Genomic DNA, 12600 nt, shown 5'->3' with positions numbered 1-12600 from the left:
TCACTTTTTAAAGCATGTGTGGAAGAAAAGCCAGTGAGAAAAACAAAAGGAACCTCAGAAGGAAGCAGGATCCAAGGAAGAAGAGACTTTCAACAAGTAATGATCAAGAGTGTCCAATGTTTGCAAAACAGTGAAGAGGAAAAGAACTGAAGAAGATCTAATTAACTTAGATTCCCAAAAAAATGCCATTGATGGAAATTTTGGAATAGGAGGGAAAAAAAACCTGCTTAAAATTAAAATAGGCCACAGATAATGAAGCAGGATAGGTAATTAACATATATTTTTACTCTTTTAAAATATTCAGAACTGCCAAAAGAAGTATTTTCTCTTAATTTATTCTTAAGCAGAGCAAGACTCCCAATATGAGTCATAAAAGTTTCTTACAGTAGTAAGTGAAACCTTCTGTCATCATTTAAGCACATAGATCCCAAATTGGCCCCAAAGATATAGATAGGCCATAGAACATCTTTTGAAATACAAAAAGAACCACTTCCGACATCTTTCTTTCTTTCTTTTACAATCATTGACCTTTTAAAAGAGATTTTATTTATTTATTCATGACAGAGCAAGAGAGGCAGAGACAGAGGCAGAGGGAGAAGCAGGCTCCATGCAGGGAGCCCAATGTGGGGCTTAATCCCAGGATCCCGGGATCACAACCTGAGCCAAAGCAAGTGCTCAACCGCTGAGCCACCCAGGCATCCCATATTCATTGACTTTTAAGCACAATTTCTGATGAGGTAAATAAATAAGAACCATATTTTTATTTTCCACTTTTGTGTTGACCCCTCAAGCTGTTTTCTCTCAAGTCTTGACATGATATTTTGTGCCATTTCTGAATAGAAGTGATATTGCTTATCCTAAAATCAATTTTAAAAACTTTCCCCCAAATCAACAGGAATATGTAATTTCCTCCCTAATAGCACAAAATATTCTAATAATAATACAAACTTACATTTTATATGGTATCACAATTTACAAACCTTTTCATGAGCCATCTCATCTCATATCCACAATAACTTATGAAAATAAATACAGCAGATACATTTATCTTGCAGGTAATAAGTCTGGCTTTAATGTTTATGTAACTTGTCAAAATTTACATAGCTGAGAAGAACCTGGACTTTTTCTCTATGACACTGCCTCATTGTTATCTTTAGCTCAGAAAATAAAACTCTTCATCAAATGATAACTTTTGAATTTTTATTGTAAAATACTCTAACTTCTATTTTCAAAAAGCAAACACATTAGCTGATCTTCTCTTTAATTATTAATATATTAAACTATGCTGAAGAGATGTTAGGTATATGAAAAGTATAAAACTTGTTTACATAAGCTAATTTATTTTATTGTGAGAAAACATATGCATTAATTAACACATGAATTAAGACTTTGGACTTGGAAGCCACACTAGGCTCAAATCCTACCTGTGCTACTTATTAACTGTGTAATTTTAGTCATGTCCCTTAATCCCTCTATGCATCAACTTTCTCATTTGTAAAACAGATATGATAACAATAAGAACAGTACCTACTTCATAAATTTGTTGCATGAATTATTACATCTAAAGCACTATGTAGATATTAGCTGCTGCTGTTATTTTCTACAATCTAGTCACATCTTTCTCAATGAAGCAAAAGGAATTAACAAAAGGAATACTTTTTTATGCCCTGTGGCAATTTTGGACTCTAACAGGACTCTACACATCTATTGAGCAGACTTAAGGAAATGAAATTATTAGGACAACAAGTTCCTATTATCAAAATCACCATATTCAAAAAGACTTGAAAGTATATGCCTGTGGATGACTAGGAGGCATAAGGCTAAACTGCAAATTTTTGTTTGCTTCTGTTCTTACAAATTATATACATGTTTAAAGGCAAACATAATTTTACATGAACAAAGAACATAAATAAAAAGAATAAAAATAAAAGAATATAAACAACTATTGAAATAATGTTGAACCATGCTTTGGTGACCATGGGATCCCAAGCAAGCCTCGGGATCTTGGTAGAAGGATCCCAAGGATCTTTCTATTAGTGTTGCTTTCAATATAATTCTGCTGCCAACAGTCTCAGCCACCACTCCTTTCAATATTGCACATTCTTGGGAAAGCTGAGTCAGTTTTCTTTAGATGCCCACCTTGGACACCTAAGCTACAGAGTAGAGGCACCGTGTTGCAGACATTCTCAAGATGCTGAAAACTCCCCTATGGGCACCTGTAGATTCACCTGGAAAGTTTTAAAACTACATGCTCAAGCCCTACTTTATATCAATTAAATCCAAATTTTAAGATATAGTATATAGGCATCAGTATTTTTCAAACTCTCAGATGATTCCAACTTCAAGAATCAGTCTCTAAATACCCTTTTATAAGCATTTAAGTCAATGTCAAACTGGTGACATACTGCCTTTATTATTTCTTTGGAAGAAAATGCAAATTATAAATTCTTATCATCTTTAGGGCAGCCCAGTGGCACAGCGGTTTAGCGCCGCCTGCAGCCCAGGGTGTGATTCTGGAGACCCAGGATCGAGTCCCATGTCGGGCTTCCTGCATGGAGCCTGCTTCTCCCTCTACCTGTCTCTGCCTCTCTCTCGGTCTCTCTGAATAAATAAATAAATAAATAAATAAATAAATAAATAAATACTTATAATCTTTAAAAAAAAAAGAAGGTGTGATGAATGTGCAATACGAAGTAAGGAGAGGCAGAATGGACAGGGATAGACTGTCTCTCCCAAAATATTCACTATAATTTTTTATACAGAAATATGTGAGTCCATCTACCTACTTCCATAGAGAAGATAAGTAGCATAAAATTACATGGTCAAAGAATACTATTGTTGGAAACTTTTCAAAGTATTCCCAATTTGCTTTGCAGAAAACCTGTTCTATTAGCACCTCTCCCCCACCCCGATACTGGCTGAGGTTGTCTCTTTCATCACACCCCTGCCAACATTAAATATTATAATTTAGGAAAAGAAGCAATTTCAACTTGACAGGTTAAAAAATGATAGCCATTATTTTAACTTTAATTTTGTGAATGTTAGACACCCCACAATCTTCCAATAAATTCTGCTGCCATTCTCCCTCCCTCCATAGCTCGAGGCAAATTCAAATTGGTTTCTCATACTTGCAGACAAAATTTCAAAAAGAAAGCTAAAAATGTAAAGACATTAATCCCCGTGTTGTTTTAAACAATGAAAATTTGTAAAAAAAAATAAATAAATAAGAATGCATCTATAGGAAATGGCTAAATATGTTTTGTTAAATACATACAAACAAATAATATATTTAAAAATACATTTTCAGGGGTACCTGTATGGCTGAGTTGGCTAAACATCTGGCTCTTGGTTTCAGTTCAGGTCATGATGTCAAGGTCCTGGGATAGAGCCCCACATCAGCCTTCTTGCACAGTGGGGAGTCTGTTTGTCCCTCTCCTCTCCCTATATCCCTCCCGCAACTCATATTATATGTCTCTCTCTTAAATAAGTAAGTAAAATCTTTTAAAAAGTGAATTTTAAAATAGTATTTAATGATATGAAATATGCTCATAGTGCAATACTAGGTACAAATAATTTATTTCAAAAGACTTTGTATGCATCACCATATAAATGTATGAAACAAATAGAAAAAAACTGAGTAATTGATTAAAATGCTAACAATAGTTCTTTCTACATGGTAGGATAAGTGACTTTGTTTATTTTCATCTTTTTTTTGTCTTTAATATTTTCTAAGAATATTTTATGGATATATTCTACCAAGAACCCAAAGCTTGCCTGATTTTCAGGTCCTCAGAGCTTAGTTCAAGTTCAGCATGGTTTCATTAGCTGTTTACATTCTTTTTTTATTTTCTGCACAATTTTTATATTTGCCCTTTGGCCATTAAAAAACAATGTATCAGGCTTCAGGAACCCCTAACCAGCTCAGTCAGTTAAGCCTTGGATTCTAGATTTCAGCTCAGGTCATGATCTCAAGGTCATGAAATTGAGCCCTATGTTGGGCCTTCCTAAGCAGGAAGTCTGCTTGGGATTCTCTCCCTTTCCCTCTGTGCTGCCCCTCCCCCTCCCCATGTTTGCTTGCTCTCTCGCTCTCTCAAATACGTAAATAAGTAAATATTTTTTAAAAACATATATCTGTCTCCAAAACACATGTATTTAGTTTGTTAGAGCAGAAGCAAACAAGTAAGTTGAGATTTAGGTTTATACCTCCAAGCCACCCACAGCCATGTGTTTTCAAATCCATTTGAATATGGTGATTATGATTGTTGAAACTTGCTATCCTGATTCTTTCATCTCCTTAGGTCTGCTCAATAGATGTGTAGAGTTCTACTGGAATTAAAAAAAAAAAAATTGTCACAAGGTAAATAAAACAAAACAAAACAAAAAGGTGTTCTTTTTGTTAATCCTTTTCTTCATTTAGAAAAGTGTGACTACATTATATAAAATAACAAAAAAGAAAAAGAAAATAACAGCAACAGCTAATGCCTATACAGTGCTTTAGATGTAATACCTGATGCACCAGACTTTTGAAGAAGGTACTATTCTTATTATCATATCCATTTCACAAATGTGAAAACTGAGGCACAGGGGGATTAAGGGACATGACTAAAGTTACTGGAGGCAGTTTGACTCTTGGAGATCTGTGGGTGTCTGGAACAAGGTGACAGAGGCCCTGTGCCATGTAACCCAGAGCACAAAAGTTGATTGAGAACTCAATGGATGTACTGACATTTCCTCTCCTCTGTGACTGAGAAAGAAACTGGTACCTTGGCAGGAGACAGATGGACAGCTAATGTTACTGACAACACAGACATATCTACTACATGTGGTATACAGTAACAACTAGACCTATTTTTAAATATCATGTATTAATAGTAAATTTGAGGTATAGTAAGGCCAACAAAGCAGGAAATTATTGCTACTTAAAGATAGATTATTACAGTTCCCAAAAGAAAAGGGCATACCTGGAGGAGTTCTCAAGAGGAGGAGGTCACACAAGGAAGCACTGGGGTCAGTCAGGAGGCAGAGAGAGAGGGGGTACTGTGGGCAAGCACATTTATTATAGTTTCTTTGGGAAGGAATAGATGAGGCAGGGTAAGCAGGCTTAAGATTGGATAGTTTGAATGATTTCAGTGGGCTCCAGGGCAAAGGGGCTCTCCCTAGTTGCCAGATACCTGGGTTTGAGGTGATTAGGACAAGAGCATAGTGGTCCAGAGTATGACATCCCAATATAGAAGTAGAATTCTGGACTGGTTGGTTTGTAATGGAAAAGTATGTCTGGGAGTGGGACTCCTCCCAAGTAGGAGGGGTGACAAGAGAGGCAGGAAGCCAAGGAAAAGTGACTCAGGCATATTATTGGGTTGTCCAGAACAGGCATGTCTGGCACATGCATGTAGGGCAGATGTTAAAACATCAAGTTTACAGAAGCTAGAAACATGGTTAATACAACTTGAGCACTGGTAAGCCAAAAAATAAAAATAACAATTCATCTAAGGGGTGCCAACAATTGAAGAGAAGAAAAACAATCAGAACATACATCTAGTGAAACAGAAATGATGGAAGATTTAATGAAAATGTGAATAAAAGTAATAAAATCATTTAAATTAACTCAACAAATGACTTGGAAAAAAAAACGATCATTTATGAGTGTTTCACGTGAAAAACTTCCCAGTGCTCAGAGAAAAATTATAAAATGATAAAAATCATGAGGGAAAAGCTAAGAGATTTAAAAGACAGATCTGAGAAGCCTGTAATATAAGTGACTGACATTAAGCTTTCTGATTGTAGAGGCATCCATTTCAAAGATACCTATCTTGGATATCCAGACTGCTGACCGTATGACAGAGCTACTGGCTACATAATTGTAAAAGAAGCCAAGTCTCCCTCTTCCATGAAATTCCCCTGGGTGACCTAGATATCTGACTGCATGCACAAGTCTCCCTTGCTCTAATTCCCATTCTTATATTTTAAATTCATCAGTATAGAGTAAGACTCTATTACCCTTAGGCACCCCACGTACCCAATAAAGGCACAACCCCAACGTCCACACACACACTCACTCTCTACCTGCAGCCTTCCTGTGGGCCCTTGAGTGTGATGTGTATTCTCCAGAAACTGTGACTAATTTTTTTTTTTTTTTCTCGAAGTTCCCTTGTGTTTGTTGCTGAGATACATCCTGCAATCATAGTCAGAAACACAAAGGTAGTCCAGCCACAACATTGACTCAGGGCTCTCCACAAGCTTAGGGGCCCCAGGGAGTGCCCTAGGCAATCTTAGACTCTACACAAAATAAGCTCATACATTAGAACAACAGGAATTCAGAGAGAAAAATAGAAGAAAGGATAATTGGGGGGTGGGTGGAGGGAGAGGGAGAATGAAAAACTTAAATAGTCTCTGAAGGCAATTTTCCTGAGATGAAGAATATCCTCAAGTCTTCAGATCAGTGGGCTCACAAACTTCTAGATTGTATTAAGGAGAACAAGTTACCCTCCAAGTATATATAGTAGACAATATTCCCAAACTTTAAGGATAAAGAGAGAATCATATAACTGCCAAGAAGAAAATCAGGATGCATATGACCTTTATATACTATTATTTATATATTATATATTCATTTATAGTAATTAATAATTATTTATATAATGTTTGTATATGTATACAGGGAGAAGGCTATGTGAAGAGGAAGGCAGAGATTGGAGTGATGCATCTACAAGTCAAGGAATGCCAATGATTGCCAGGAACCTCCAGAAGTCAGGCCTAAGGAATGGAATAGATTCCCCCTCACAACTCTACCAATATCTCGATTTCAGGTTTTTAGCCTCCAGAACTGTGAGTTAATAAGCTTTTGTTGCTTAAGTCACCCAGTTTGTGGCATTTTGTTACAGCAGCCTTTGCAAACTAATACATCTGGCACAAATCTGTGGAAGAATAAGTTGGTATCTTTTTTCCAGATATCAGCAGAAATGCATGTTTTTATTATATATAAAAACAGAGAAAGGAAAAATTAAAGATTTATGGAATGTGAAGAAACAGAAGAAAGGAAAAAGGAACAAAAGGATATAAAAAATAGCAATTTGATCAACAAGAAATAAGGAAACTGAAACACAAATGTATACAGAATCAAGCATTATCACTCATTTTACTAAGAGTGAGGGAAATGAGCTTTCATGAAAGATATTCTATTTAATTTTTTTTAAATAGTTGTGTTTTATCTGCAAGAGACACATTGTGATAGGTATTAAAAGTATTCAGTATTATTAGATTCTTCTCTTTTTGAGGAGTGCATGGGACCTACATTCCCAGGTATCCTGCTGTTCACTGGGTCACATGACTAGTTTTAGCCAATGGGCTGTGGGCAAAATAATAGGAAAGCTTAGGCACCAGTTTTTTCCTCCTCCATTGGCACTGAATACTGACTTCTCAAGTTGAGAGGCAGAACCACAAGATTGAAACAGACTGGATTATTGGTAAGCAACTGAGTAAGAAAGTAAATAAACAAATAAATAAATAAATAAATAAATAGCTTTATTGGATGCAGTAAAAGCCAAAAATATACTTTGCTTTTTTTTAAGTCTCTGAAATCTCAGGATTAAATTGTTATTGAAACATAGTTTTTTTTTTTGTATCTAGACTAATACACATAAATAAAATTAGGCAATTTAAAAAAGATTGCAAATAAAAGAATGAACAAAGTAATAGCATGCAAATGTAAATGAAAGAAAACAAGAATGGATATATAATAAGGAGATTTAAAGCTAAAAGCACCAAAAAGGATAAACAGTGACATTACATAATGATAAAAATTACAATTAATGAGGAAGGTATATATAAGCAGCCTTCAATACCCACACACTCATCAATAGGTTGGTATCATATATGAACAATATGGTAGTTTAAAGATATAAAACAAAAACTATTGGAAGTACAGTAAACTGTTGAACAGATTATGAAACTTTATCTCTTTCACAATTTGCCAGATCTAATAAGCAAAATGTAATTAAAGTCCTAGAAAAACTGAACAATAATTAATTTTAATAGATACATCCTTGAACAGAGAAAATACATTCCCCTATATGTTTAACTTGGCCACAATATAAAGTTTAATATATTTAAAAGATTACTTTCTCTAATAATAACTCAATAAATTAGAAACTAACAAAATGATAATTAAAATCATATTAAGAACTTATTAAAATGAATTCTGGGGGGAAAAAAACATGTTTTTCAGAAACTCTTACCAATATCAAGAAAGCATTAGCATATGGAGTGAAATAATGACCAATACTGTATTTCATCTTCAAATTATCCTCCACATGTTAACTGCATCTAAGATAGTTGATAACTTATATTTCTTTCAAAATGGGAAAAAGAAGTTTGTTGCCCTACAAAGCTTGTAATAGTCTAGCTATGAGGAAACAGAACTTACACAGGTAACACAAAATACTTTAGCTCAGAAAAAATCCTAAACCAAGTTACATTCTAGGTTTGAAAGATCCTGTCCATACATCATTGTACTGTCTCCATGTAATAGGATGACCATACATCCTGGTTTGCCCAGGACAGTTGTGGTTTATGCCTGTTGTCCAGGTGTAATTATTAATAGCACTCCTTTTCACTTTCAAAAGTGTCTCCGTTTGGACAATAAATTTTATAGTCATCCTACCATGTAGTGATATAGCCCATTGCTTAAGAGGATAGGGGTCTCTGGGCCTTTTCTATTCAAAGATTTGTGAGGACACTCAGGCCATCTATGGGCCCCTTTTAACTATTCTGAATGAAAGTACTGGAAGCAGTATTTATGACCCTTTTCCAATTAAATAAGTAATATTTATCAAGAAGACAGTAAATGCTATATTCCACTACATAGGTTTGTACCAGACACAATTATAATAATGTATTAAGAAAAACATATATATATATAAAGCATATTTTTCTGAACAAAAACTCACCTACTCAAAGTCAACTATGTATAAACTGGAATACAGTTCACATCACTGTGATAAAAAGGATCAATATCAATTTGGTCACCTTATGTATGTTTAAAAAAAAATTATAAGGCAAAGGGGAGTGATACAAACTTTCAGTTATAAAATGAATAAGTCACAGAGATTTAAAAATAGCATAGGGAATATAGTCAATAATATTGTAATTACATTGTATGATGACAGATAGTAACTACACATACCATGATGAACATTATGTAACTTACAATTGTCAAATCACTTTGTTGTACCCCTGAAACTAATAAGCATTGCTAATTAAATATACTGACATGATAAAAATTAAGATATATATACATATAATAGATAAATTGTAAAAGTTATTGATAACATCTCAGGGAACATGGTACCTTCTTCATTCTATTTTATCACCCCCACCCCCACTGGCCATCATTTTTTTGGTACATATATTAACTTCATTTACTTCTATGAGTAAACCCCAATTGATAGATTTATAATATAATCATCCCTATGTTGTCAAAGTTCACTTGCTAATGTAAAATAAATACATTTGTTATTCTCAATACACAGTCAATACAGCACAAGGTTGGAATACAACCCATATTCTTCTGTCTACATCTTCAATAAAAGAAACTCTGAAAAAAAAAAAAAAAAAAGAAACTCTGACTTTAGCTGATTCCTGGGCTAGTCTTGAACATCTAATGTTCCCCTTGTTTAACATCTGCTACTTCTTACTTTCCATTTCACTTTTGCAATAATCACTAATACTATGCCTTAACTTGCTTATTCATTTTCAATCCCCAATGCAAATATCTCTATTTATAATAAAATGAATGCTATTCTCATTCTTTTTGGTCACTTGACAGACAATACTGCTGGCACTGTAGCTGATAGCCATCTAGCATTTCTACATTCTCCTTTATCAGCATTGTATTGATTGCATTGCTTTAGATACTTGTCAATTTGTATAGATAGATGATAATTTGTCTTGATGCATTGTCAAATCAATGCTTAGCCACATAATCTCACTTTGTTCATTTGTCACAGAAATCTATACAACACTTCCCCTCAGAAATTTAGTTAATTAGCTGGCACGGGAATGATTATTAAATATTGAACTTGAAGTCTTATCATTGTTCCTTGTCTCCTACTGGTGGTCCCGGGACTCCAGGACCGCGTCGTGGGCCAAAGGCAAAGACCATCAAAGTTATCAAAATGGCAATCAAAATGATAAATATAAATTTTTCCCAGGGGAGTAGTGAAGCTTTCCAGGAATATAAGAAACTTTATTTATGTTTTCAACTGTGCAGTTTCTAGGATTCTAGGAGGGCATCTCAAACTTGAATGTGTGTGAACATCTCCTGGGGATCTTGTAAAATACAGAGTCTAATTCAGCCGATCTAGATTGGAACCTAAGAGTCTGCATTTCTGAAAAGTTTCTAGGGGGTGCCAATGCTACTCTTTAGGTCTCATGCTTGGAGGAGCAAGTTCTTTTCAAAATCACTGTAATCCATATGTGTAGGTGAACACCTACATAATGTGAGCCAGAAATCCTGTAAACTAATTCTGTCCCCTCCACAAAAGTTTGTGTTGGGTTAGATAAAGGGAAATAGAGGGAATCAGGTGTTAAAAGATAAGCTGAGGCATATTAAAATTTTTAAGAATTTATTTGAGCAAAAATTGTTCAAATCAGGCATATCCAATCTAGGAAATAGAAAGGAGCTCTGAGGAGCTGTATGAAATGAATGACTTTTATATGCAGAAGGGAGCAGGAACAAGAAAGTTATATTAGGCAAAAAAGTGGGTTGATTTTTGCAAAGTTACCTTCCTTTAGGGGATGACAGGATCTATGGGGCAGATTACCTAACTAATGCTGATCAGACTATTTTCTAATGGAGTGGTTTAAGATTTTATTTCTGGGCAGTCTGGAACAGTAATGAAGTCTCAGTTTGGTGACATAGCCCTTAGCATGAGAAGTTCCATTTTGGTCCTGTTTTTTTGTTTGTTTGTTTGTTTGTTTGTTTGTTTGTTTTTTAACACAAGTCATATCAAAACTTCTACTATGTTCTACTATATAGATATAAAAGAGAAGAATCAGGGACTCCGGCAATCCAGAGCCAGGTTATATTAAAGACAAAAGCTTGGGAAATGACTAAAGTATCCTGAGTTATATAAATGAAAAACTTTAAAAAGCCCTATATACAGTTTCTATTACAAAGCAAAAGAGCAGTCAGAAAAAGTTTAAGAAAAGTAAACAAAAAACTGATTTAAGGATCCTAAAAATAAAGTTAAAAGTAAGAATATATAGCATTAATTTAAATCTAAAGAAAAAAGATAAAGCAGGATAAAGTGCTAGCAGCTATAAGAATAAAGCAACAAGATGGAACTTTATAAAAACTCTATATTGAGGAAAAGATAATTGAGAAAAAAAAAGATATAATATGCCAAGAGAGGCATAAAATTTATTGTAACTAGAAAATGGCTAACATATTGAAAAGCATTTCATATCAATCTTTAGGTAGAAAAACTGAAATTAAATCTCTAGGGTTAGAAAGTACTGAAAAACTAGCAAAAAAAAAAAAGCTATAAAGTCAGATAGTGAAATATTTTAAAATTTTGAGAACACATAAATCACCCAGCTATCACATATTACCAGGAGGATGACATGTAATCTAAGAGAGAGGAAAATTTAATAATGTTTCCATGGGACTAAATTTTTATTGTTATAATCATTATTTAATATGTCTGAGCATCAACAATATATTAGGGCTATACTTAGGTAGAAATAGCTGCTTCTGTATGAATTTATGATTCAAGCTGAAAGACAAAACACAAGAGAAGAATAAAATACATTCAGGGGAAGATCCAGAAATCATTTTTCCCAAAAAATATTAGACTATACTACATAAGGATAATATTGTTGTATTGGTCCTTAAAGATTATGACAGATGAAGGCTATGTTTGCAGAAAAGTTGAATCGAAAATATGCTAATGAAACAATAATTTCTATCCTCAGTCTAGACCTGAATATTTTCTTACTATTGAGTAACCCATGATAACGTAACAGGGGGAAACCATCCATTATTAACACAGAGGAGTAAATGAAGCACTTTGGAAGTGAGCTACCTTTCAGATCACCAACGCTCTATTGGCTTAATTGCACCCCATTGTACTAAGTGGTACTTTAATGGGAGGGAGGATGTAATGCAACTACAAGGCACTTGACACAACAGGGAATATTTACTCATCTGAGAGGATACTTACAGATACTGCACTGATAACAATTGTCTAGTACCACTTCACACAAACACCTCTACTTTTCTATGTATAAATTCACTTTTAAATTTGTCATTGGAAGAAAGGGTGATTTTTGCACACTTCAAAATGTTGAGAAAGCAAAAGGTATTTTAAAATAAAATTAAACTTTCAACTAAAAGAGTTCTTCAAACTGCTTGAAAGTAACTACAGCATCTTCTGTAGGCACTATAGTGTCCAATGTGAAACGCTGTGTATGTGTGTATGAGTGTGTGCAATTTGACATGGGGTGGGAGAAGCAATATATATCTCTATGGGAATTCATATACATTGTGAGTAGTAGACATGCATGAAAAAATGTCTTGTCCCTGTCCCTAGGTCATCAAAA

Source organism: Canis lupus, chromosome 29 (assembly GCF_003254725.2).
Source record: "Canis lupus dingo isolate Sandy chromosome 29, ASM325472v2, whole genome shotgun sequence".
Lineage (NCBI taxonomy): Eukaryota > Metazoa > Chordata > Mammalia > Carnivora > Canidae > Canis > Canis lupus.
The sequence above is the reverse complement of the archived record's forward strand: the minus strand, read 5'-3'. Positions refer to the sequence as shown.